We start from the raw sequence: 23,142 nt of genomic DNA, 5'->3' as shown, positions 1-23,142 counted from the left end.
CAGTCTGATTGTGGGAGTTGAACTGGCAGGTCCTCTGGATCCCCGGTTGCGGCAGCAGCGAAGTGTAGCAGACAGCTATGCGAGAACCTGATGTGATCTTAGTGACGAAGTTAAGTCTGCAGTATGTGAGTATTGAATGAAAGACTAACCGGGTGTGGAGCGTTGTAGTAATCATTCCGTATTAGGGACTTAGGCGGAAGTTACGAGTGTGGGTGGTGATCGCGGAGGTCAAGTGGTCTATGGGTATTGGAAGTGTATTGACCTAATAGAGTATGTTAATATGTATTTATTTGTCAGAGTCTATTCTTTGTAATTAAATGACAAAACCCGACGGCCTTTAAATACCTTCCATATGTTCATTCATTGTGTTCCAGTACAAACCGAGTGGTACGCCTCAAGGGTCTGGTGTGTGTAGGAGTATAGGTGGTAGTAACGGTTGCTGAGGCAAGGTGTTATGTGTTGTGTAATCGCTGTGTTCGGAATGAACCGGGGTTCAGCGTCACGACATATTTGGTGGCAGCGCAAACAGGTTTTGGAACATTGCGAGAGATGAAGGAAGTGTGTTACTGGTTTAGTTGGTGAAGGAATGTTCGGGAATTGGTAGACGTCGGGTTGTGTTCAGGACGGTGGATATTGGGGTGCGGAAGGGAAGGTGTGTGGGCCAGTGAGTGGCCATAGTGGGGTGTGTGGCCAAGTGGAGTGGCCACGTTGTGCGGCAGGGAAAGGTCTCCTAAGGGGTGGAAACAGTAGTGTGGGGAACTGATACGTGACGTTGTTAATGGTGGCTTAAAATTATAAGTGATTCTAGTGAGATTAAGGGAATAAGGCCAAGTAAGGTTACTGTACGGCAAAGCGTCAAGCTGGTTCATACACGAGCACATAAGGGGCGTGTAGCCATGACGGGTACGGGTAGTAATAGGGGCGCCAGTGGCCAGGCCACGAGTAATGTCGGTCAGGGTGAGAGTGGTGATAACACGGCGGCGTTGCTTACGGCGCAGGCGGAAGCGTCAGAGACAGTTGGGCAGGTTGCACAGTGGTTGAAAAATGTGTTGAGCACGCATGAGACGACTAATGCAGGACCTAAGGTATATGGAGACATACCCACGTTTTGGGGCGCCAAACGGGATTCGAAAGGTCAGTTACTGACGGATATTAGAACATTTTTCTTTGCTCTAGAGAAGGCGACTAGTGTGGGGTCATGGTCGGATCAGGCAAAGATTGCATTGGCATATTCCAAGGTGAAAGGGGAAGCAAAGACCCTGCTCAACTCGGCGGAAATTAGAGAAATAAATAGTTATAGCGAGTTTAAGCAGGAACTGATAGATCATTACGATGTGCTGCACGATGCAGTAGAACTAAAGGCTCAGTTAGCTGCACTTAAACGAGAACCAGGGGAACAATTAAGGGCGTTTGGCCATAGAATAAGACTCTTGGGTGATGTGATTGAGCGGACGGAAACGCAGTTCACGGGGGTAGTAAGAGATTCTATGCAACGGAGTGTTTTTTCGGTGCATTACCGCGGGAAAGTGCGTTACACTGCAGGGAAGCTAAGTCTTTTAAGGAAGCGGTGAAACATGCAGTGTTTTGGGCGGAGAATAGCCCGACACATAAACTGACAGAGGATGACATTTTCAAGGAAGTGTCCCCTAAGGAACAGGCAAATCTTGCAGACACGCAAGACAGACAGGCTCAGCTCTGGACCCCAGTAGCTCAGCCAGTGGAGGATGGACCCGCGGCGGGGGTCACACATTCCAAGGGCAAGGGGCGAGGTGCTCCTCGACGTAACAATAATAAGGGCTGGGAGCCAAGGGTGTTCCAGGGACACAATACGAGTGGTGTGTCGTGGGGACCCCATCAGGGTACTCGTGGGCAGCGAGGAGGCTATAATCAAGGGGCACGTGGAGGCAGGTTCACTCCAGCTCCACCACGATACACGCCTGCTCAGGGAGCAACAGGAATGTACCACCAGAACCAGGGTACCGGTAGAGGGTATCCCCGGGGAACGGGGTACACTGCAGGTAAACACGAGCCAGAACGACCTAAGCAGACCAAAGTGTGTAAGCTGTGTGGTGACGGTAGTCACTTGGCCTGGCAGTGTAAGCTTTTTGTTCCGCCTAATTACCCAGTGTGTACAGTAGGGGGTGGCGGACAGTGGTTGTGTACCATCGGGTCGGGTCATCCCATAAAGGTGCATTTACGGTTAAAGGGCACTATCTATACAGCCTTGGTGGACACCGGTGCTTCCGTGTCCATCATGAGTCGTAGCGTGTTAGGATCAGACGTCAGGCTGGTACCTAACAACAGGAGATTAACGGCGGTGGGGGATAATGCGTTGCGGGTGTTGGGAGAGACAACTGTGGATTTCCAGCTAGAAGATAGATGGTTTAAACATAGTTTTGTAGTAATACAGGATATAGGGCTGAAACATATTAACATTATCTTGGGAATTGATTTCCTCGAAAAATACTCATGTACCATAGCGTTCAGCGCAAGGGGGAATAAATTGGTATGTGGGGGTCAAGCGGTAGACGTTAACAAGGTGAGGAGTAGAGAAGGAGTAGCAGTAGTGAGGGGTAACTGTGGTAACTCGGCTGGGGACCAGAATATAAGGTGGGCAGTCACGGTACCCAAGGATGTCACCATTCCGGGAGAAGCATCCTTAGTGATTAAAATGGCATGTAAAGCCAAGGGAGTAGACGTTGTGCAAATTGGGCCATTGGATAATCCAGCAGGGTTGGTGATAATGGAGACTATTGAAGACATAAATGAAGGGGTAATTCGGTTGAGGGTTTTTAATCCCTCTCGGTGGCCAGTCACCTTGAGTAAGCATGCACAGGTAGCGTGGGCGCACCCTGTGGAGGAGATTATTGCAGCCATGTCAGTAAGTCAGAGTGAGGGCGATGAGGATAGAATGGATAAATTAATGGGAATAGTGGATAGGATGTCCATGGAAAGGGAGGTTAAGGAAGCCTTAAGGGGCTTAGTCAGGGAGTTCCCGGATGTTTTTGCGTTGAGAGGGGAACCCCCAGGGTGCATTACTCAAGGAGCACATAGAATTGACGTAGAGGGCGCACATCCAGTATATACGAGAGCATATAGCATACCAGTGGCACACCAGAGGGAGGTGAAAGAGGAGATAATCCAGCTAAGAGATCATGATATCATTGAACCATCCAGTTCACCGTGGCACAGCCCTCTCGTAGTAGTCAGGAAAAAGAATTGGGGAGTGAGGTTATGCGTAGATTTCCGCAGAATAAACAAGCTGACGAAAGACGAAGCATACCCATTACCTAACATACAGGACACATTGACACACTTGAAGGGTACACAATATTTTACCACATTAGACCTACTCAGTGGGTATCACCAGATACCGCTGGAGGAAGAGTCGAGGGAAATCACAGCGTTTAGTGCGTGCAACAACGAGCTCTGGCAATATAAACGACTTCCTTTCGGGTTGAAGTCAGCACCTGCTGTGTTCAGTAGGCTAATGATGAGTGTATTATCGGGGTTGATAGGTCCCACAGCGTTGCTGTACCTCGATGACGTTATCGTGCTGGGAAAGTCATTAGAGGAGCACATGCATAATTTGAGGAAACTCTTGCTAAGGCTGAGGTCACACAACCTCAAAGTGAATTTCGAAAAATGCAGTTTTTTTTGGAGAATCGGTAACATTCCTGGGTCATACAGTGGGCCGGATGGGTATCAGTCCATTGCCAGATAAAACCAGGGATATTCAAGAGTTCCCAGTTCCACAGAACAAGAAAGAGTGCAAATCTTTCCTGGGGTTGGTTAGCTATTATCGGCGATTTATTAAAGATTTTTCAAAAATTGCAAGACCATTACATGAGATCAGTGGACTTGCAGAGTTCGTGTGGGGGAAGGAACAACAGCAGGCGTTCCAGGTGCTGAGGGCTGCTGTCAGCTCTCGCAGTATCTTGGCGCACCCAGATTTTAGCAAACCGTTTCTGGTGTATGCGGATGCTTCTGGCGCAGCGATAGGTGGTGTGGTAGCTCAGGTGGATGAGCGAGGACGGGAGCGTCCCATTGCATTTTGTTCCCGAGTACTATGTCCTGCAGAGAGGAACTATAGTACGATTGAGAGGGAAGCGCTAGCGATCACATTCATATTACAACGGAACCGGTACATCTTGCTTGGACATGAAATTTGGCTCAGAAGCGATCACAAACCCCTTAAGTATGTGTTCGAGTCCAAGGAGCCTTGTCAGCGGCTGGCACGGTGGGTTACCTCGCTCTCAGAGTTTAACATTACAAACTTTGAACATGTACCAGGGAAAAGCAATGTGGTCGCTGACGCGTTGTCAAGGTGTCACAATGTAGCAGTGGTGAGTGAAAGGGGGGAGGAAGATGTGTCGTGGAATGTGAGGGAGTTGATACAGAGTCAGGAAGGTCACCCCCTGTGGGGGGAGGTAAGGAAGTTTTTGAGGGGTCAGCGTGCGGAGTTGAGGAAGTCACTTCCAGCCCCAGTGGATGAGTTTGTGGTTGAAGATGAGGTGTTGTATCATCTTGGTAGGGTTTCGGGTATACGGTCTGAACCAGTATACCAGGCAGTCTTGACACCGAAGTTCCAGAGGACTGCAATGTATCTGTGTCATAACATCCCAGCAGCAGGCCATGGAGGGGAGTCCAAGACGTTGCAGAGGGCACGTCAAAGGGTCTATTGGCCATCCATGGGTAAAGATATCAAGGTCTATGTAGCCTCTTGTGACAGTTGTCTGAGGTACAAGGCACATAGGTTGGGGGCGGAACCTTTGCGTAGGTGAGTACTCCCTTCGAGAGAGTACACATAGATCTCATTGGGCCGCTACCACAAGCTCATTCAGGGGCGAGGTACATATTTGTAGCAGTGGATGCACTCACACGGTTCACTGTGGTGAGTGCACTCCGTTCTAAGTCGGCAGAGGATGTGACCCAGGCCATGGTGGAAAGTGTGTTAACCAGGTTTGGGGCTCCTCAACAAGTTGTGTCAGACCAAGGGTGAGAGTTTATCAATCAAGTATTTCAAAGCATCGCGAGTGTGTATCAATTCAAACACACTCCAGTGCTGGCATATCGACCATCGGCGAATGGTTTGGTTGAAAGACACAATGCTGAAGTAATCAGTATTCTGCGGCATTTGGCTGCAGATGATGTGCTTGCATGGGATCAGAGTTTGTCGATGGTGGAGTCGGCGCTCAACACGGCGTTCAATAGGTCGGTGGGAGAAACCCCGCATTTTTTGTTGCATGGGTTCGATCCCCGACTTCCGTTCACGACGTTCACAAGCAAGCAACCGCCATGTTATGCGTTAGACTTCAAAAGTGTTGTCTGTAGGCGAGCAACCAAGGCATTTGACTTGGTGAAACTACATTTAAGAAAGTCGACAGAGGTAGCAGAGGCATATTATAATGCGCGGAACAAGGTCCAAGCAAAGGTGATCAATGAAGGTGATAGGGTATTCGTGAAGCAGATGCACGCTCAGGCAGAAGGTAAATTGGCACCCAAGTTTGTGGGGCCATGTCGGGTAATTAGGAAAAAGAATGCAGAAGTTAAGGTTAAGGTGCTAAACACAGGGCATGTGTTCTCCTGTCACCCAGACCGCGTCTATACACTGACCGGTCAGGCAAGTGAGGAGCCATACCCTACGGAGAGTGTGCCAGGGAAGAGCACACCAGCGGCTGAGAACATAGGTAGGGATACGAGGAGTTGGCAATCAAGGGTAGATAACACAGAACAGCCTTCGCAGGACCGGGGACAAGGTCCACAGGCGACGGTGACACATCGCTATCCGACCCGCTCTCGTGGGGTCATGACCACAGAAGGAGCATAGTATGTACTGTAGAGTAGTGCATGGCCATGGTAGTTTTTGTAGAGTGTGGGGTAGTGTGTAGAGTGTGGGGTAGTGTGTAGAGTGCGGTGTTGAGTGGTGCATGGGCATGGTAGTTTTGTAGAGTGTGGGGTAGTGTGTAGAGTGTGGTGTTGAGTGGTGCATGGGCATGGTAGTTTTGTAGAGTGTGGGGTAGTGTGTAGAGTGTGGGGTAGTGTGTAGAGTGTGGTGTAGAGTAGCGTGTGTAGTGGGTGGTGTAGTGTTGTGGCGTTTGGACGCCTGGTATGGAGTGTGGAGTTGTGGAGTACATAGCGGCACAGGAGGCCAGGTGGTGGTGGGTACGGTGAGTATCGGTTTAGTGAGGTCAGGTGCGTCAGGACGCAGAGCCTGGCTGTTGAGAGACGTGGTGTTATAATGAGGTCATCAGTGGTTGGGTTGACCAGCGGTGATGGTGTGTCGGAGTGGGTAAGTCTTATGAATAAGATTATAATGTAGAATTTCAAAATTTCAGGTGTTGATGGTTGCAGTGGGCGAGCCAAGTAGATACACTAATTTCTCATTAATTAAGTTGTTACAGGAATCTCGCTAGAGGCGAGCCAGTGGCAGTATGATGCTTTAGTGACATTAGTTATGAAATGATTTTAATGAGGTAATTATTGTGATAATGTATGTGTATGTATATACTGTATATTACCTCATCGGCACCATTACTGAGTGTTAGGCTTGAGACGGACCCCGGGATCATGTCACCGAGCTTCAGGTAGAGTAGAAGGGAAACCATGAGTCTACACTCAATAATTCTACAGAAAAAAAGGGGGAGGAAGTGAAGCCAACGTGACGTTATAGGCGAAATTCGCCCCCTGACATCAAAGCAGGGATAAGGGCCAGCTGCAATAGTTTTGCAGCTGCGCTCAGGCTATATACGGGGAGAGAGTAAGGAGCCGAGGGGGTTATGTAATAATGGGACCGAGCCAGGGGGCTCCGGGAGAATATTTTGCAGGTACAGCGGTCGGGAAGGTGTGAATACAGGTGGACACACTCTGGGCGGATGGGCCTAGAGTAATGTGCTACAGCTGTGGTGAGCACAGCAAGGAAGGATGACCAGAGAGCTGTGAGGTATCTGCAGCATTCTGGGATTGGTGCCTGGAACGAGACGTCAGCACAGACCCGAGGGAACATGACCCTGGGGTAGGAATATCCGTTGCTCTGGAGGCCAGGATCACGTTAGCTCAGAGCAACGATGGGACATTGACAACATTCACCAGGCTGGACAGCCTGGGTTTTGTCTGGGTCATGGAGGATCTATGACCTAGCAACCATGGGACACGAAGACAAGAGAAGTGATGCTGCCAATTGTGGAGGAGGCCAGTGAAACATTGTGTGATCATTGTAAGTCCTTATGTTAACAGTACAGGGCAAGATGTTAAATTATTAACTTGTTACTAAGGATGAAGAACCTTAGATATATATGTGTTGTGTATATATTAATGACTAGTGTCATTTCTGTTTAAGTGCCAGCATTCTGGTCCATGTAATTTTATGGTTATGTTTGTATGTAATTATATGTCAGCAGTTTAGGTATATGTGCATTGTTGGAGATGGGAAAAATTATTACAGACTATTTTACCTGTGCTATGATGTGAATATAATGTATATGTTGGAGAAGTGATGTGAGTCATGTCGGGGAAAATTTTACTTTATTTCATCGTGTGCATGATGAACTTATTGGATGAATTTTTAGTTGTACATATATGGTGGGTGCATCCTCCAGGTCCTTGCACCAATGGAACCATTGCAATGATGCATATGGGGACATATGCGTGTTTAAGGAGGGGAGTGGTGTTGTAATCCACAAGTTAGTAGGAATTATTAGCTAGAGGATCATTACTACAACACTTAACGAATGATGATTGGAAGTACATGTTAAGTAAACAGACTATGGATCACATATCTAAGAAAGGTCAATGGATAAAGACAGAAGCTGTTTAGCCAAATTAATAATTCCTGGAAAGAGGAATTATTCTTCGTCAGGCTTCTAGGATCAAGGTTACCGCTCTAGGGATAAGGTTAATCGGATTATACCTTCCTCGAGAGGCGTGGTGAAATGTTTGAGGCCATGGTTGGCTAAAGTCAGTCTGATTGTGGGAGTTGAACTGGCAAGTCCTCTGGATCCCCGGTTGCGGCAGCAGCGAAGTGTAGCAGACAGCTATGCGAGAACCTGATGTGATCTTAGTGACGAAGTTAAGTCTGCAGTATGTGAGTATTGAATGAAAGACTAACCGGGTGTGGAGCGTTGTAGTAATCATTCCGTATTAGGGACTTAGGCGGAAGTTACGAGTGTGGGTGGTGATCGCGGAGGTCAAGTAGTCTATGGGTATTGGAAGTGTATTGACCTAATAGAGTATGTTAATATGTATTTATTTGTCAGAGTCTATTCTTTGTAATTAAATGACAAAACCCGACGGCCTTTAAATACCTTCCATATGTTCATTCATTGTGTTCCAGTACAAAGCGAGTGGTACGCCTCAAGGGTCTGGTGTGTGTAGGAGTATAGGTGGTAGTAACGGTTGCTGAGGCAAGGTGTTATGTGTTGTGTAATCGCTGTGTTCGGAATGAACCGGGGTTCAGCGTCATGACACTTGAACTACTGACTTTCCCCAGAATGGAACCTACAACTGTTGCCCAATCTTTGGGTACCTATTTTCTGGTGAGTGAACAGAGACATCAGGTGTTGGAACTTTAGCGTTCCTATTTTCTGATGGGTGAACAGAGACATCAGGTGTTGGAAAATGTGGCCAGCTTCCTCGTCCTGTTCGAGTGCACACAAGTAGGTAACCATGACCTGTTTGTACACAGTCCATCTGAGATGAGAAGCAGAGGTGGGTGGGATGGAAACAAGGCAGGGTTGGGGGGGGGAGAGTGGAGGATCAGGATGAAAGAAGATGAGGGCAGGGCTGAAATTAATTTGTCATTCACTTTGGCACTAGTAGACTCGAACCGCCAACCCCTTGGCGAACCGCCAAAGCTCTTCAAATGAGCTATCTGAGAGGCCCATTATGGGTATGAGTAGTAACCCATAACTGCCAATCGAGGTAGTTATTGGTCACTACTTTTTCCAGACTGTCTTCTGCTTGCAATGTTGCCAATGCGCACACGGCCCAAGACTTGCGAAGCTCTCCAGGTCCAGGAGCCACCAGAGCCTCGGTATAGGTCCTGGTTGCAACTGGTGGAGAGGCACCTCACTGTGGATGACCCAGCTCAGTGCTCAAAAGGTCAGAATTCACTTTGGTCGTGATAATCCTTTTATACAAAACTGAGTAAAAGACTCCTCCAGGGGCCCTAATTTATAGATTAGTGTGGCTAATGGGTTGTACAGGTATAGGAGTTACCAATGGCGAGTAGAAATTCAATTTAGAGTTAGATTTCACAGAAACACAAGTGGAATGCTTGACATGAGTTCATTCAGTAGTTTAAGTACTAATTCACTTGGGGCCTTAACACCATAGTTTGATGTCGTACAACGTTACTCGTATCAGAGAGACTTGGGATAGTCTGTTTGAGAATGGATTCCACCATTGGGAGCCGGTCGGCCGAGCGGACAGCACGCTGGACTTGTGATCCTGTGGTCCTGGGTTCGATCCCAGGCGCCGGCGAGAAACAATGGGCAGAGTTTCTTTCACCCTATGCCCCTGTTACCTAGCAGTAAATAGGTACCTGGGAGTTAGTCAGCTGTCACGGGCTGCTTCCTGGGGGTGGAGGCCTGGTCGAGGACCGGGCCACGGAGACACTAAAAAGCCCCGAAATCATCTCAAGATCTCAAGATAACCAGGAAACAAAATCTCATTTAACGCTGCCAAGGCAACACATCAATTGACTTCCCCTATCATTGTTCTGTACAAAAAAGGGGCACATGGGATTAATGAGACTCTCGGGTAACCACACGTGCCTGCCCAGTCAATATAGTCTGCACATGAGGCAGTCAAATGGTCATGCGCATCAATACCAACGGGACACAACAATGACATACACAGACCAGCTGGTCATACATTGTGTGGTGTATAGATTCATAGAAGTTGTTAATAAACGACACTCAAGTCATGTGCAACAACACGACAGTACTGCACAGGTAAGTTGGGTGTTGCAGGTGTTAGGTGGGCGAGACTTACTGGCCAATTATAGAGAACTACATGCATAGACAATATTACTGTAACCTTCCGTTACAGTGGCCGTACAGTGGTACTTACAGTACCTTAGTTTATCTTCGTATACAACAAGCCGCTCCACAGGTGGTTCCTATGCTTTTAATAGGATTACATAGAAACAGGCAATGTGCATGGGAGTCACTGGAGTACTACTGTCATCCTTCACTTCTGTCCGGGGCAATATATGGGAAATTCACGGGAAGGAAGCTGGAAACACTCATTCAGTATGTGGCAATTTGCTGCACATTTGGAGCAGAACTTTAAATATTGTCCAAATGCAATTCTCGGGCGACAGTAGCTTAACTGAGGAAAAATCTAATGTGGAGTTAACTCTACTTGTTGGAATCTTAGTGCAGTAATTTTGTCTATTGGCCGCTGAGGCAAAATGTGTTTATGATTATAGATGATTGCTTCTCAATTTAGAGTTATGTCTTGCATGGCGTTGGTCACTCTCCAGTACTCCTTTTTTACCAGCTGCGTTGGTTGAGGTTCTAGCTTACTTGGTAGCGGCGAGGAACGGAATACCAAACGCCTGTTGCTTTTTCTCTGGTTTTATTATAAAGTTATAAATACTGTCTGCTGGGTCACGAGCAAGCTATATAGTGTGTGTGTGCAGGACGAAGGCTTAAGATGGTCTGGCTGTAGGAGCGTAGTCACACTTGGACGAAGATGCACATCTGCACGCAGTGTTGACTCTGGTGATGACAACTGTTGCAGAGTTGAGTGCTGGCAATATGCAGTCGATGAATGAGGTCACCACATGTGTGACCCCGTGCTTCCAACACCGCTCGGCACGCTATCATCGGCGTTCTTGACGATCTGCTTGAAGAACTCTTGGTTGTGTACCTAACTAACATTTATGTACAGTAGTATTTACCTATAGTGGCCGTAAACAAGCTTTGAGATGTCCAAAACCGTTTCGGACCTGCAAAAATATAGTGAACATGAGATAAATATAATTCTAAAACTCAGCTATGCAAGGAGCATCCTGACTAACTAGCTAAACGTCTGTGCACACTAGAGGCAGTAGGTCCATCTGCAGGTGGAGGCAGAGCAGTCGTAGGATGTAGAGGCAGTGGACCAGAAGTTGTGCACAGGGATCATGATGCTCAACCACAGTGTTACCTGTGAAGCAGATTATAAACGGTAGACACTAATGTAGGCACGATAGAGTACATAGTATAAGTGACGTTCTACTAAAATATGGAGTGCAGGGACGGGGCAGAAGCACGAGAATTTAACAGTGATTGTACGAGCCGTGATAAGATTGAAAGTATGAACTAAGGAGAACTGTGTAGGTACCATATTACATACATTTGAGGCAAAGGAAAGAGAACAGATGTATAAAACCCACTGAGAAAAGTGTTAATCGGTGCAATTTTCTCACCTTGAGAGGAAGCAACTTGTTACATATGAACGAAAGAAGGGAAAAAGACTCTTGCCGAATTCAAGGGTCATGACCGCAGTGTGGGTGGAGTGAACCAGGGCATAACTGCTTCCTCTTCAACTGCGGTGGAACCATCGGCCCCTTGACCCAAAGTTTCCCGTCGCCTTCCCAGAGGCAGAAAGTCCCGTCGTGCACCATATGAACTGTCTGCCGTCCTCCTAGGTCCTTCTACCGTGTAAATGTTACAGTCCTTCCTTACCTATCGCTAGGCACACAACGGCCATTGAGCCATAACCTTCCTATTCGAAACTTTTGGCTACCCATCGATGCCCAACATAGCACGTCGTCTCTCACAATTGACGATTCTGGGACGTGTGCACGTAAGTCATGCACAACACTTGCACGTACGAGTAGCGATGATACAGGCATGGGTTCACTGCCATTGTACAACAGTAGTCTTCAGGGACCACCACACCCCTCACAGGGACGGGCGCAGGGGTTATGGCTGCTCTGGGTCTCTCAGACATCCCCTAAATTGGCCCATCACTCCAGCATGTCCTGAAGAATACAGCTTAAATATGAATTCAAATATAGATGAATAATACACTTTGGATTAAACACAACGAGTGTAATCGGGATAATATGAGAACAAGTTCACAGTACACATTAAAATAATAATGGTGCCAAGGTATTATGTAGTCAAGATAAATGTAAAGCAACACAAAAAGGCACCATTAATATATTCTCCAGATTAGATCTAATTATTAAGGCAACAAGCCAAAATAATAGCAAGATTTTACAGTAATAATCTGCCACAAGTAAAGGTCAGTGTAAACCCAAATACATAATTCACTAACATTCAAGGTATCTATATCAGTATCTGCCAGATATCTTTACACACCCAACAAAAAGGTACAATCTACTGTTAAACGTTATGTTATAATGGACCCCCAGTAGAGCACCCAGCCACTCTGATCCCCACCAACACTCTCCATATACCATGAGGTATCGAACCTGGTCACGACGTCAAACACTAACATATTAAACCTCACACACGCGCTCTCCTAAACCCATGACATCTGAATATTTCATACACATAAAGTGTCATTATTTCCAGCATTGATTACATTATAAACTATTACATTTATACGAAAAAAACACGTATCAGTAGAGAGCAACACCAGTCATGGAGGTGTTGGACATGTAACCCATCCCCAACACCCCACCCCCCTCCCCCACCACCTCCCCAACCCCCTCTCTACCATCATCCCTTACCCTCTGCCCCACCTCCTCCCCTACTCCCTCCCCCGCCCTCTCCTCCTCCCCCTCCCCCTCCTCCTCCCCCTCCCCATCACTCGAAGAGCTGAAAATTCCCCTCCAAAAGTTATGTACTCAATTACACAGGTCACAAATTTAAAGAGTAATGTTCAACATGAGAGAACATGCTGTAAATTTCCTGCTGGCATACCAATCCAATATTATTCCTTAACACAACCATTATTGACAATATATTCAATAATACGTTATCATCAATACAAACAAGATGACATACACACAAGGATATCACAATCACGTGACCGATGAGAAAATCCTCGGAACAAACCGAGGTTCGAACCAGGGACCTATTTAACACCAGCTGCAGCGAGCCATGCACCCAGGTCTCGACGTTGGGCACCAGCTTGGTGTCTACAGAACTACCAGTACACTCAGAAGAGTCCCAGGTGTAAATACCCCTCCAGGGGGCGGGGGGGGGGGGTGATTGAGAGGAAACAGCTGTTAGCACGTCGTAGTCTTGGGGTATCGCGTAGCTGGCGTTAACCTGGTCGCTGGTTCAATTCCCCGTCAACCTCCAATGATTTTATCATAGTTTGCAATGCTGCATTTTTTATATTATTTATTAACAATATAACTAAGGAAGGAGGAGAGGGCAGGGATGGTAGGAGGGGGGGGCAGGGATGGTAGGAGGGGAGGGGGCAGGGATGGTAGGAGGGGAGGGCAGGGATGGTAGGAGGGGAGGGCAGGGATGGTAGGAGGGGAGGGGGCAGGGATGGTAGGTGGGGAGGGGGCAGGGATGGTAGGAGGGGAGGGCAGGGATGGTAGGAGGGGAGGGCAGGGATGGTAGGAGGGGAGGGGCAGGGATGGTAGGAGGGGAGGGGGCAGGGATGGTAGGAGGGGAGGGCAGGGATGGTAGGAGGGGAGGGCAGGGATGGTAGGAGGGGAGGGGCAGGGATGGTAGGAGGGGAGGGAGCAGGGATGGTAGGAGGGGAGGGCAGGGATGGTAGGAGGGGAGGGCAGGGATGGTAGGAGGGGAGGGCAGGGATGGTAGGAGGGGGGGGCAGGGATGGTAGGAGGGGAGGGGGCAGGGATGGTAGGAGGGGAGGGCAGGGATGGTAGGAGGGGAGGGCAGGGATGGTAGGAGGGGAGGGCAGGGATGGTAGGAGGGGAGGGCAGGGATGGTAGGAGGGGAGGGGGCAGGGATGGTAGGAGGGGAGGGCAGGGATGGTAGGAGGGGAGGGCAGGGATGGTAGGAGGGGAGGGCAGGGATGGTAGGAGGGGAGGGCAGGGATGGTAGGAGGGGAGGGCAGGGATGGTAGGAGGGGAGGGCAGGGATGGTAGGAGGGGAGGGGCAGGGATGGTAGTAGGGGAGGGGGCAGGGATGGAAGTAGGGGAGGGGGCTGGGATGGTAGGAGGGGGAGGGGGCAGGGATGGTAGGAGGGGAGGGGGCAGGGATGGTAGGAGGGGAGGGGTCAGGGATGGTAGTAGGGGAGGGGGCAGGGATGGTAGGAGGGGAGGGCAGGGATGGTAGGAGAGGAGAGGGCAGGGATGGTAGGAATGGGAGGGCAGGGATGGTAGGAGGGGGGGGGCAGGGATGGAAGGAGGGGGGGGCAGGGATGGTAGGAGGGGAGGGGGCAGGGATGGTAGGAGGGGAGGGCAGGCATGGTAGGAATGGGAGGGCAGGGATGGTAGGAGGGGAGGGGAAGGGATGGTAGGTGGGGAGGGCAGGCATGGTAGGAAGAGGAGGGCAGGGATGGTAGGAGGGGGGGGCAGGGATGGTAGGAGGGGGGGCAGGGATGGTAGGAGGGGAGGGGGCAGGGATGGTAGGAGGGGAGGGCAGGGATGGTAGGAGGGGAGGGCAGGGATGGTAGGAGGGAAGAGGGCAGGGATGGTAGGAGGGGAGGGCAGGCATGGTAGGAATGGGAGGGCAGGGATGGTAGGAGGGGAGGGGAAGGGATGGTAGGTGGGGAGGGCAGGCATGGTAGGAAGGGGAGGGCAGGGATGGTAGGAGGGGGGGCAGGGATGGTAGGAGGGGGGGCAGGGATGGTAGAAGGGGAGGGGGCAGGGATGGTAGGAGGGGGGGCAGGGATGGTAGGAGGGGAGGGCAGGGATGGTAGGAGGGGAGGGGCAGGGATGGTAGGAGGGGAGGGCAGGGATGGTAGGAGGGGAGGGCAGGGATGGTAGGAGGGGAGGGGGCAGGGATGGTAGTAGGGGAGGGGGCAGGGATGGTAGTAGGGGAGGGCAGGGATGGTAGGAGGGGAGGGCAGGGATGGTAGGAGGGGAGGGGGCAGGGATGGTAGGAGGGGAGGGCAGGGATGGTAGGAGGGGAGGGCAGGGATGGTAGGAGGGGAGGGCAGGGATGGTAGGAGGGGAGGGCAGGGATGGTAGGAGGGGAGGGCAGGGATGGTAGGAGGGGAGGGCAGGGATGGTAGGAGGGGAGGGGCAGGGATGGTAGTAGGGGAGGGGGCAGGGATGGAAGTAGGGGAGGGGGCTGGGATGGTAGGAGGGGGAGGGGCAGGGATGGTAGGAGGGGAGGGGGCAGGGATGGTAGGAGGGGAGGGGTCAGGGATGGTAGTAGGGGAGGGGCAGGGATGGTAGGAGGGGAGGGCAGGGATGGTAGGAGAGGAGAGGGCAGGGATGGTAGGAGGGGAGGGCAGGGATGGTAGGAGGGGAGGGGCAGGGATGGTAGGAGGGGAGGGGCAGGGATGGTAGGAGGGGAGGGGCAGGGATGGTAGGAGGGGAGGGCAGGGATGGTAGGAGGGGAGGGCAGGGATGGTAGGAGGGGAGGGCAGGGATGGTAGGAGGGGAGGGGCAGGGATGGTAGGAGGGGAGGGCAGGGATGGTAGGAGGGGAGGGCAGGGATGGTAGGAGGGGAGGGCAGGGATGGTAGGAGGGGAGGGGCAGGGATGGTAGGAGGGGAGGGCAGGGATGGTAGGAGGGGAGGGGCAGGGATGGTAGGAGGGGAGGGCAGGGATGGTAGGAGGGGAGGGCAGGGATGGTAGGAGGGGAGGGCAGGGATGGTAGGAGGGGAGGGCAGGGATGGTAGGAGGGGAGGGGCAGGGATGGTAGGAGGGGAGGGCAGGGATGGTAGGAGGGGAGGGCAGGGATGGTAGGAGGGGAGGGCAGGGATGGTAGGAGGGGAGGGCAGGGATGGTAGGAGGGGAGGGGCAGGGATGGTAGGAGGGGAGGGCAGGGATGGTAGGAGGGGAGGGCAGGGATGGTAGGAGGGGAGGGCAGGGATGGTAGGAGGGGAGGGCAGGGATGGTAGGAGGGGAGGGCAGGGATGGTAGGAGGGGAGGGCAGGGATGGTAGGAGGGGAGGGGCAGGGATGGTAGTAGGGGAGGGGGCAGGGATGGAAGTAGGGGAGGGGGCATGGGATGGTAGGAGGGGAGGGGGCAGGGATGGTAGGAGGGGAGGGGGCAGGGATGGTAGGAGGGGAGGGGCAGGGATGGTAGTAGGGGAGGGGCAGGGATGGTAGGAGGGGAGGGCAGGGATGGTAGGAGAGGAGAGGGCAGGGATGGTAGGAATGGGAGGGCAGGGATGGTAGGAGGGGAGGGGCAGGGATGGTAAGGAGGGGGGGGGCAGGGATGGTAGGAGGGGAGGGGCAGGGATGGTAGGAGGGGAGGGCAGGCATGGTAGGAATGGGAGGGCAGGGATGGTAGGAGGGGAGGGGAAGGGATGGTAGGTGGGGAGGGCAGGCATGGTAGGAAGAGGGAGGGCAGGGATGGTAGGAGGGGAGGGCAGGGATGGTAGGAGGGGGGGCAGGGATGGTAGGAGGGGAGGGGCAGGGATGGTAGGAGGGGAGGGCAGGGATGGTAGGAGGGGAGGGCAGGGATGGTAGGAGGGAGAGGGCAGGGATGGTAGGAGGGGAGGGCAGGCATGGTAGGAATGGGAGGGCAGGGATGGTAGGAGGGGAGGGGAAGGGATGGTAGGATGGGGAGGGCAGGGCATGGTAGGAGGGGAGGGCAGGGATGGTAGGAGGGGGGGCAGGGATGGTAGGAGGGGAGGGCAGGGATGGTAGAAGGGGAGGGGCAGGGATGGTAGGAGGGGGGGCAGGGATGGTAGGAGGGGAGGGCAGGGATGGTAGGAGGGGAGGGGCAGGGATGGTAGGAGGGGAGGGCAGGGATGGTAGGAGAGGAGGGCAGGGATGGTAGGAGGGGAGGGGGCAGGGATGGTAGTAGGGGAGGGGGCAGGGATGGTAGTAGGGGAGGGGCAGGGATGGTAGGAGGGGAGGGGCAGGGATGGTAGGAGGGGAGGGGCAGGGATGGTAGTAGGGGAGGGGGCAGGGATGGTAGGAGGGGAGGGGCAGGGATGGTAGGAGGGGAGGGGCAGGGATGGTAGGAGGGGAGGGGGCAGGGATGGTAGGAGGGGAGGGGCAGGGATGGTAGGAGGGGAGGGCAGGGATGGTAGGAGGGGAGGGGCAGGGATGGTAGGAGGGGAGGGCAGGCATGGTAGGAGGGGAGGGCAGGGATGGTAGGAGGGGGGGGCAGGGATGGTAGGAGGGGGGGCAGGGATGGTAGGAGGGGAGGGGGCAGGGATGGTAGGAGGGGAGGGCAGGCATGGTAGGATGGGAGGGCAGGGATGGTAGGAGGGGAGGGGCAGGGATGGTAGGTAGGGGAGGGCAGGCATGGTAGGAAGGGGAGGGCAGGGATGGTAGGAGGGGGGGGCAGGGATGGTAGGAGGGGGGGGCAGGGATGGTAGGAGGGGAGAGGGCAGGGATGGTAGGATGGGAGGGCAGGCATGGTAGGAATTGGAGGGCAGGGATGGTAGGAGGGGAGGGGAAGGGATGGTAGGTGGGGAGGGCAGGCATGGTAGGAAGGGGAGGGGCAGGGATGGTAGGAGGGGGGGGCAGGCATGGTAGGAAGGGGAGGGCAGGGATGGTAGGAGGGGGGGCAGGGATGGTAGGAGGGGGGGGGCAGGGATGGTAGGAGGGAGGGGGCAGGGATGGTAGAGGGGGGGGCAGGGATGGTAGGAGGGGAGGGCAGGGATGGTAGGAGGGGAGGGGGCAGGGATGGTAGGAGGGGAGGGCAGGGATGGTAGGAGGGGAGGGGCAGGGATGGTAGGAGGGGAGGGCAGGGATGGTAGGAGGGGAGGGGGCAGGGATGGTAGTAGGGGAGGGGGCAGGGATGGTAGTAGGGGAGGGGGCAGGGATGGTAGGAGGGGAGGGGGCAGGGATGGTAGGAGGGGAGGGGGCAGGGATGGTAGGAGGGGAGGGGGCAGGGATGGTAGTAGGGGAGGGGGCAGGGATGGTAGGAGGGGAGGGCAGGGATGGTAGGAGGGGAGAGGGCAGGGATGGTAGGAGGGGAGGGCAGGCATGGTAGGAATGGGAGGGCAGGGATGGTAGGAGGGGGGGGCAGGGATGGTAGGAGGGGGGGGCAGGGATGGTAGGAGGGGAGGGGGCAGGGATGGTAGGAGGGGAGGGCAGGCATGGTAGGAATGGGAGGGCAGGGATGGTAGGAGGGGAGGGGAAGGGATGGTAGGTGGGGAGGGCAGGCATGGTAGGAAGAGGAGGGCAGGGATGGTAGGAGGGGGGGCAGGGATGGTAGGAGGGGGGGCGGCAGGGATGGAAGGAGGGGAGGGGGCAGGGATGGTAGGAGGGGAGGGCAGGGATGGTAGGAGGGGAGGGCAGGGATGGTAGGAGGGGAGAGGGCAGGGATGGAAGGAGGGGAGGGCAGGCATGGTAGGAATGGGAGGGCAGGGATGGTAGGAGGGGAGGAGAAGGGATGGTAGGTGGGGAGGGCAGGCATGGTAGGAAGGGGAGGGCAGGGATGGTAGGAGGGGGGGGCAGGGATGGTAGGAGGGGGGGCAGGGATGGTAGGAGGGGAGGGGGCAGGGATGGTAGAAGGGGGGGGCAGGGATGGTAGGAGGGGAGGGCAGGGATGGTAGGAGGGGAGGGGGCAGGGATGGTAGGAGGGGAGGGCAGGGATGGTAGGAGGGGAGGGCAGGGATGGTAGGAGGGGAGGGGGCAGGGATGGTAGTAGGGGAGGGGGCAGGGATGGTAGTAGGGGAGGGGGCAGGGATGGTAAGAGGGGAGGGGGCAGGGATGGTAGTAGGGGAGGGGGCAGGGATGGTAGGAGGGGAGGGCAGGGATGGTAGGAGGGGAGAGGGCAGGGATGGTAGGAGGGGAGGGCAGGCATGGTAGGAATGGGAGGCAGGGATGGTAGGAGGGGAGGGAAAGGGATGGTAGGTGGGGAGGGCAGGCATGGTAGGAAGGGGAGGGCAGGGATGGTAGGAGAGGGGGGCAGGGATGGTAGGAGGGGAGGGCAGGGATGGTAGGAGGGGAGGGCAGGGATGGTAGAGGGGAGGGCAGGGATGGTAGGAGGGGAGGGGCAGGATGGTAGGAGGGGGGGCAGGGATGGTAGGAGGGGAGGGCAGGGATGGTAGGAGGGGAGGGCAGGGATGGTAGGAGGGGAGGGCAGGGATGGTAGGAGGGAGGGCAGGCATGGTAGAGGGAGGGCAGGGATGGTAGGAGGGGAGGGGAGGGATGGTAGGAGGGAGGGCAGGCATGGTAGAGGGGAGGGCAGGGATGGTAGGAGGGGGGGCAGGGATGGTAGGAGGGGGGGCAGGGATGGTAGGAGGGAGGGCAGGGATGGTAGGAGGGGAGGGAGGGATGGTAGGAGGGGAGGGCAGGGATGGTAGGAGGGGAGGGGCAGGGATGGTAGGAGGGGAGGGCAGGGATGGTAGGAGGGAGGGCAGGGATGGTAGGAGGGGAGGGGAGGGATGGTAGGAGGGGAGGGCAGGGATGGTAGGAGGGGAGGGCAGGGATGGTAGGAGGGAGGGCAGGGATGGTAGGAGGGGAGGGCAGGGATGGTAGGAGGGGAGGGGCAGGGATGGTAGGAGGGGAGGGGCAGGGATGGTAGGAGGGGAGGGGCAGGGATGGTAGGAGGGGAGGGCAGGGATGGTAGGAGGGAGGGCAGGGATGGTAGGAGGGGAGGGCAGGGATGGTAGGAGGGGAGGGGCAGGGATGGTAGGAGGGGAGGGCAGGGATGGTAGGAGGGGAGGGCAGGGATGGTAGGAGGGGAGGGCAGGGATGGTAGGAGGGGAGGGCAGGGATGGTAGGAGGGGAGGGGCAGGGATGGTAGGAGGGGAGGGCAGGGATGGTAGGAGGGGAGGGGCAGGGATGGTAGGAGGGGAGGGCAGGGATGGTAGGAGGGGAGGGGCAGGGATGGTAGGAGGGGAGGGCAGGGATGGTAGGAGGGGAGGGGCAGGGATGGTAGGAGGGTGAGGGCAGGGATGGTAGGAGGGGAGGGCAGGGATGGTAGGAGGGGAGGGCAGGGATGGTAGGAGGGGAGGGGCAGGGATGGTAGTAGGGGAGGGGCAGGGATGGTAGTAGGGGAGGGGCAGGGATGGTAGGAGGGGAGGGGCAGGGATGGTAGGAGGGGAGGGGCAGGGATGGTAGTAGAGGAGGGGCAGGGATGGTAGGAGGGGAGGGCAGGGATGGTAGGAGGGGAGGGGCAGGGATGGTAGGAGGGGAGGGCAGGGCATGGTAGGAATGGGAGGGCAGGGATGGTAGGAGGGGAGGGCAGGGATGGTAGGAGGGGAGGGCAGGGATGGTAGGAGGGGAGGGCAGGGATGGTAGTAGGGGAGGGGCAGGGATGGTAGGAGGGGAGGGGCAGGGATGGTAGGAGGGGAGGGGCAGGGATGGTAGGAGGGGAGGGGGCAGGGATGGTAGGAGGGGAGGGCAGGGATGGTAGGAGGGGAGAGGGCAGGGATGGTAGGAGGGGAGGGCAGGCATGGTAGGAATGGGAGGGCAGGGATGGTAGGAGGGGAGGGGAAGGGATGGTAGGTGGGGAGGGCAGGCATGGTAGGAGGGGAGGGCAGGGATGGTAGGAGGGGGGGGCAGGGATGGTAGGAGGGGGGGCAGGGATGGTAGGAGGGGAGGGGCAGGGATGGTAGGAGGGGAGGGGCAGGGATGGTAGGAGGGGAGGGAAGGGATGGTAGGAGGGGAGGGCAGGGATGGTAGGAGGGGAGAGGGCAGGGATGTGTAGGAGGGGAGGGCAGGCATGGTAGGAATGGGAGGGCAGGGATGGTAGGAGGGGAGGGGAAGGGATGGTAGGTGGGGAGGGCAGGGCATGATAGGAAGGGGAGGGCAGGGATGGTAGTAGGGGAGGGCAGGGATGGTAGGAGGGGAGGGCAGGGATGGTAGGAGGGGAGGGCAGGGATGGTAGGAGGGGAGGGGGCAGGGATGGTAGTAGGGGAGGGGCAGGGAAGGTAGGAGGGGAGGGCAGGGATGGTAGGAGGGGAGGGCAGGGATGGTAGGAGGGGAGGGCAGGGATGGTAGGAGGGGAGGGGCAGGGATGGTAGGAGGGGAGGGGCAGGGATGGTAGGAGGGGAGGGCAGGGATGGTAGGAGGGGAGGGCAGGGATGGTAGGAGGGGAGGGACAGGGATGGTAGGAGGGGAGGGGCAGGGATGGTAGGAGGGGAGGGCAGGGATGGTAGGAGGGGAGGGCAGGGATGGTAGGAGGGGAGGGCAGGGATGGTAGTAGGGGAGGGGCAGGGATGGTAGGAGGGGAGGGCAGGGATGGTAGGAGGGGAGGGCAGGGATGGTAGGAGGGGAGGGGGCAGGGATGGTAGTAGGGGAGGGGCAGGGATGGTAGGAGGGGAGGGCAGGGATGGTAGGAGGGGAGGGCAGGGATGGTAGAAGGGGAGGGCAGGGATGGTAGGAGGGGAGGGGCAGGGATGGTAGGAGGGGAGGGGCAGGGATGGTAGGAGGGGAGGGCAGGGATGGTAGGAGGGGAGGGCAGGGATGGTAGGAGGGGAGGGCAGGGATGGTAGAAGGGGAGGGCAGGGATGGTAGGAGGGGAGGGGCAGGGATGGTAGGAGGGGAGGGCAGGGATGGTAGGAGGGGAGGGGCAGGGATGGTAGGAGGGGAGGGCAGGGATGGTAGTAGGGGAGGGGCAGGGATGGTAGGAGGGGAGGGCAGGGATGGTAGGAGGGGAGGGCAGGGATGGTAGGAGGGGAGGGGCAGGGATGGTAGTAGGGGAGGGGCAGGGATGGTAGGAGGGGAGGGGCAGGGATGGTAGGAGGGGAGGGCAGGGATGGTAGGAGGGGAGGGCAGGGATGGTAGGAGGGGAGGGCAGGGATGGTAGGAGGGGAGGGCAGGGATGGTAGGAGGGGAGGGCAGGGATGGTAGGAGGGGAGGGCAGGGATGTTAGGAGGGGAGGGGGCAGGGATGGTAGTAGGGGAGGGGCAGGGATGGTAGGAGGGGAGGGGCAGGGATGGTAGGAGGGGAGGGCAGGGATGGTAGGAGGGGGAGGGCAGGGATGGTAGGAGGGGAGGGGGCAGGGATGGTAGGAGGGGAGGGGCAGGGATGGTAGGAGGGGAGGGCAGGGATGGTAGGAGGGGAGGGCAGGGATGGTAGGAGGGGAGGGCAGGGATGTGACTGAGGCAAGCACCAGACAGTGTAGAGGAAGCACTAGAGAGTGTAGAGGAAGCACCAGAGAGTGTAGAGGAAGCACTAGAGAGTGTAGAGGAAGCACCAGAGAGTGTACAGGGAAGTACCAGACAGTGTAGAGGAAGCACTAGAGAGTGTAGAGGGAAGCACCAGACAGTGTAGAGGAAGCACTTAAGAGTGTAGAGGAAGCACTAGAGAGTGTAGAGGGAAGCACCAGAGAGTGTAGAGGGAAGCACCAGACAGTGTAGAGGAAGCACCAGAGAGTGTAGAGGGAAGCACCAGACAGTGTAGAGGAAGCACTAGAGAGTGTAGAGGAAGCACTAGAGAGTGTAGAGGAAGCACCAGAGAGTGTAGAGGAAGCACTTAAGAGTGTAGAGGAAGCACTAGAGAGTGTAGAGGAAGCACTAGAGAGTGTAGAGGAAGCACCAGAGAGTGTAGAGGAAGCACTAGAGAGTGTAGAGGAAGCACCAGAGAGTTTAGAGGGAAGCACCAGACAGTGTAGAGGAAGCACTAGAGAGTGTAGAGGGAAGCACCAGACAGTGTAGAGGAAGCACTTAAGAGTGTAGAGGAAGCACTAGAGAGTGTAGAGGAAGCACCAGAGAGTGTAGAGGGAAGCACCAGACAGTGTAGAGGAAGCACTAGAGAGTGTAGAGGGAAGCACCAGACAGTGTAGAGGAAGCACTAGAGAGTGTAGAGGAAGCACCAGAGAGTGTAGAGGGAAGCACCAGACAGTGTAGAGGAAGCACTAGAGAGTGTAGAGGGAAGCACCAGACAGTGTAGAGGAAGCACTTAAGAGTGGAGAGGAAGCACTAGAGAGTGTAGAGGAAGCACCAGACAGTGTAGAGGAAGCACTAGAGAGTGTAGTGGAAGCACTAGAGAGTGTAGAGGAAGCACCAGACAGTGTAGAGGAAGCACCAGAGAGTGTAGAGGGAAGCACCAGACAGTGTAGAGGAAGCACTAGAGAGTGTAGAGGGAAGCACCAGTCAGTGTAGAGGAAGCACTAGAGAGTGTAGAGGGAAGCACCAGAGAGTGTAGAGGAAGCACTAGAGAGTGTAGA

This window comes from Procambarus clarkii, chromosome 2, assembly GCF_040958095.1.
Source record: "Procambarus clarkii isolate CNS0578487 chromosome 2, FALCON_Pclarkii_2.0, whole genome shotgun sequence".
NCBI lineage: Eukaryota > Metazoa > Arthropoda > Malacostraca > Decapoda > Cambaridae > Procambarus > Procambarus clarkii.
The sequence above is the reverse complement of the archived record's forward strand: the minus strand, read 5'-3'. Positions refer to the sequence as shown.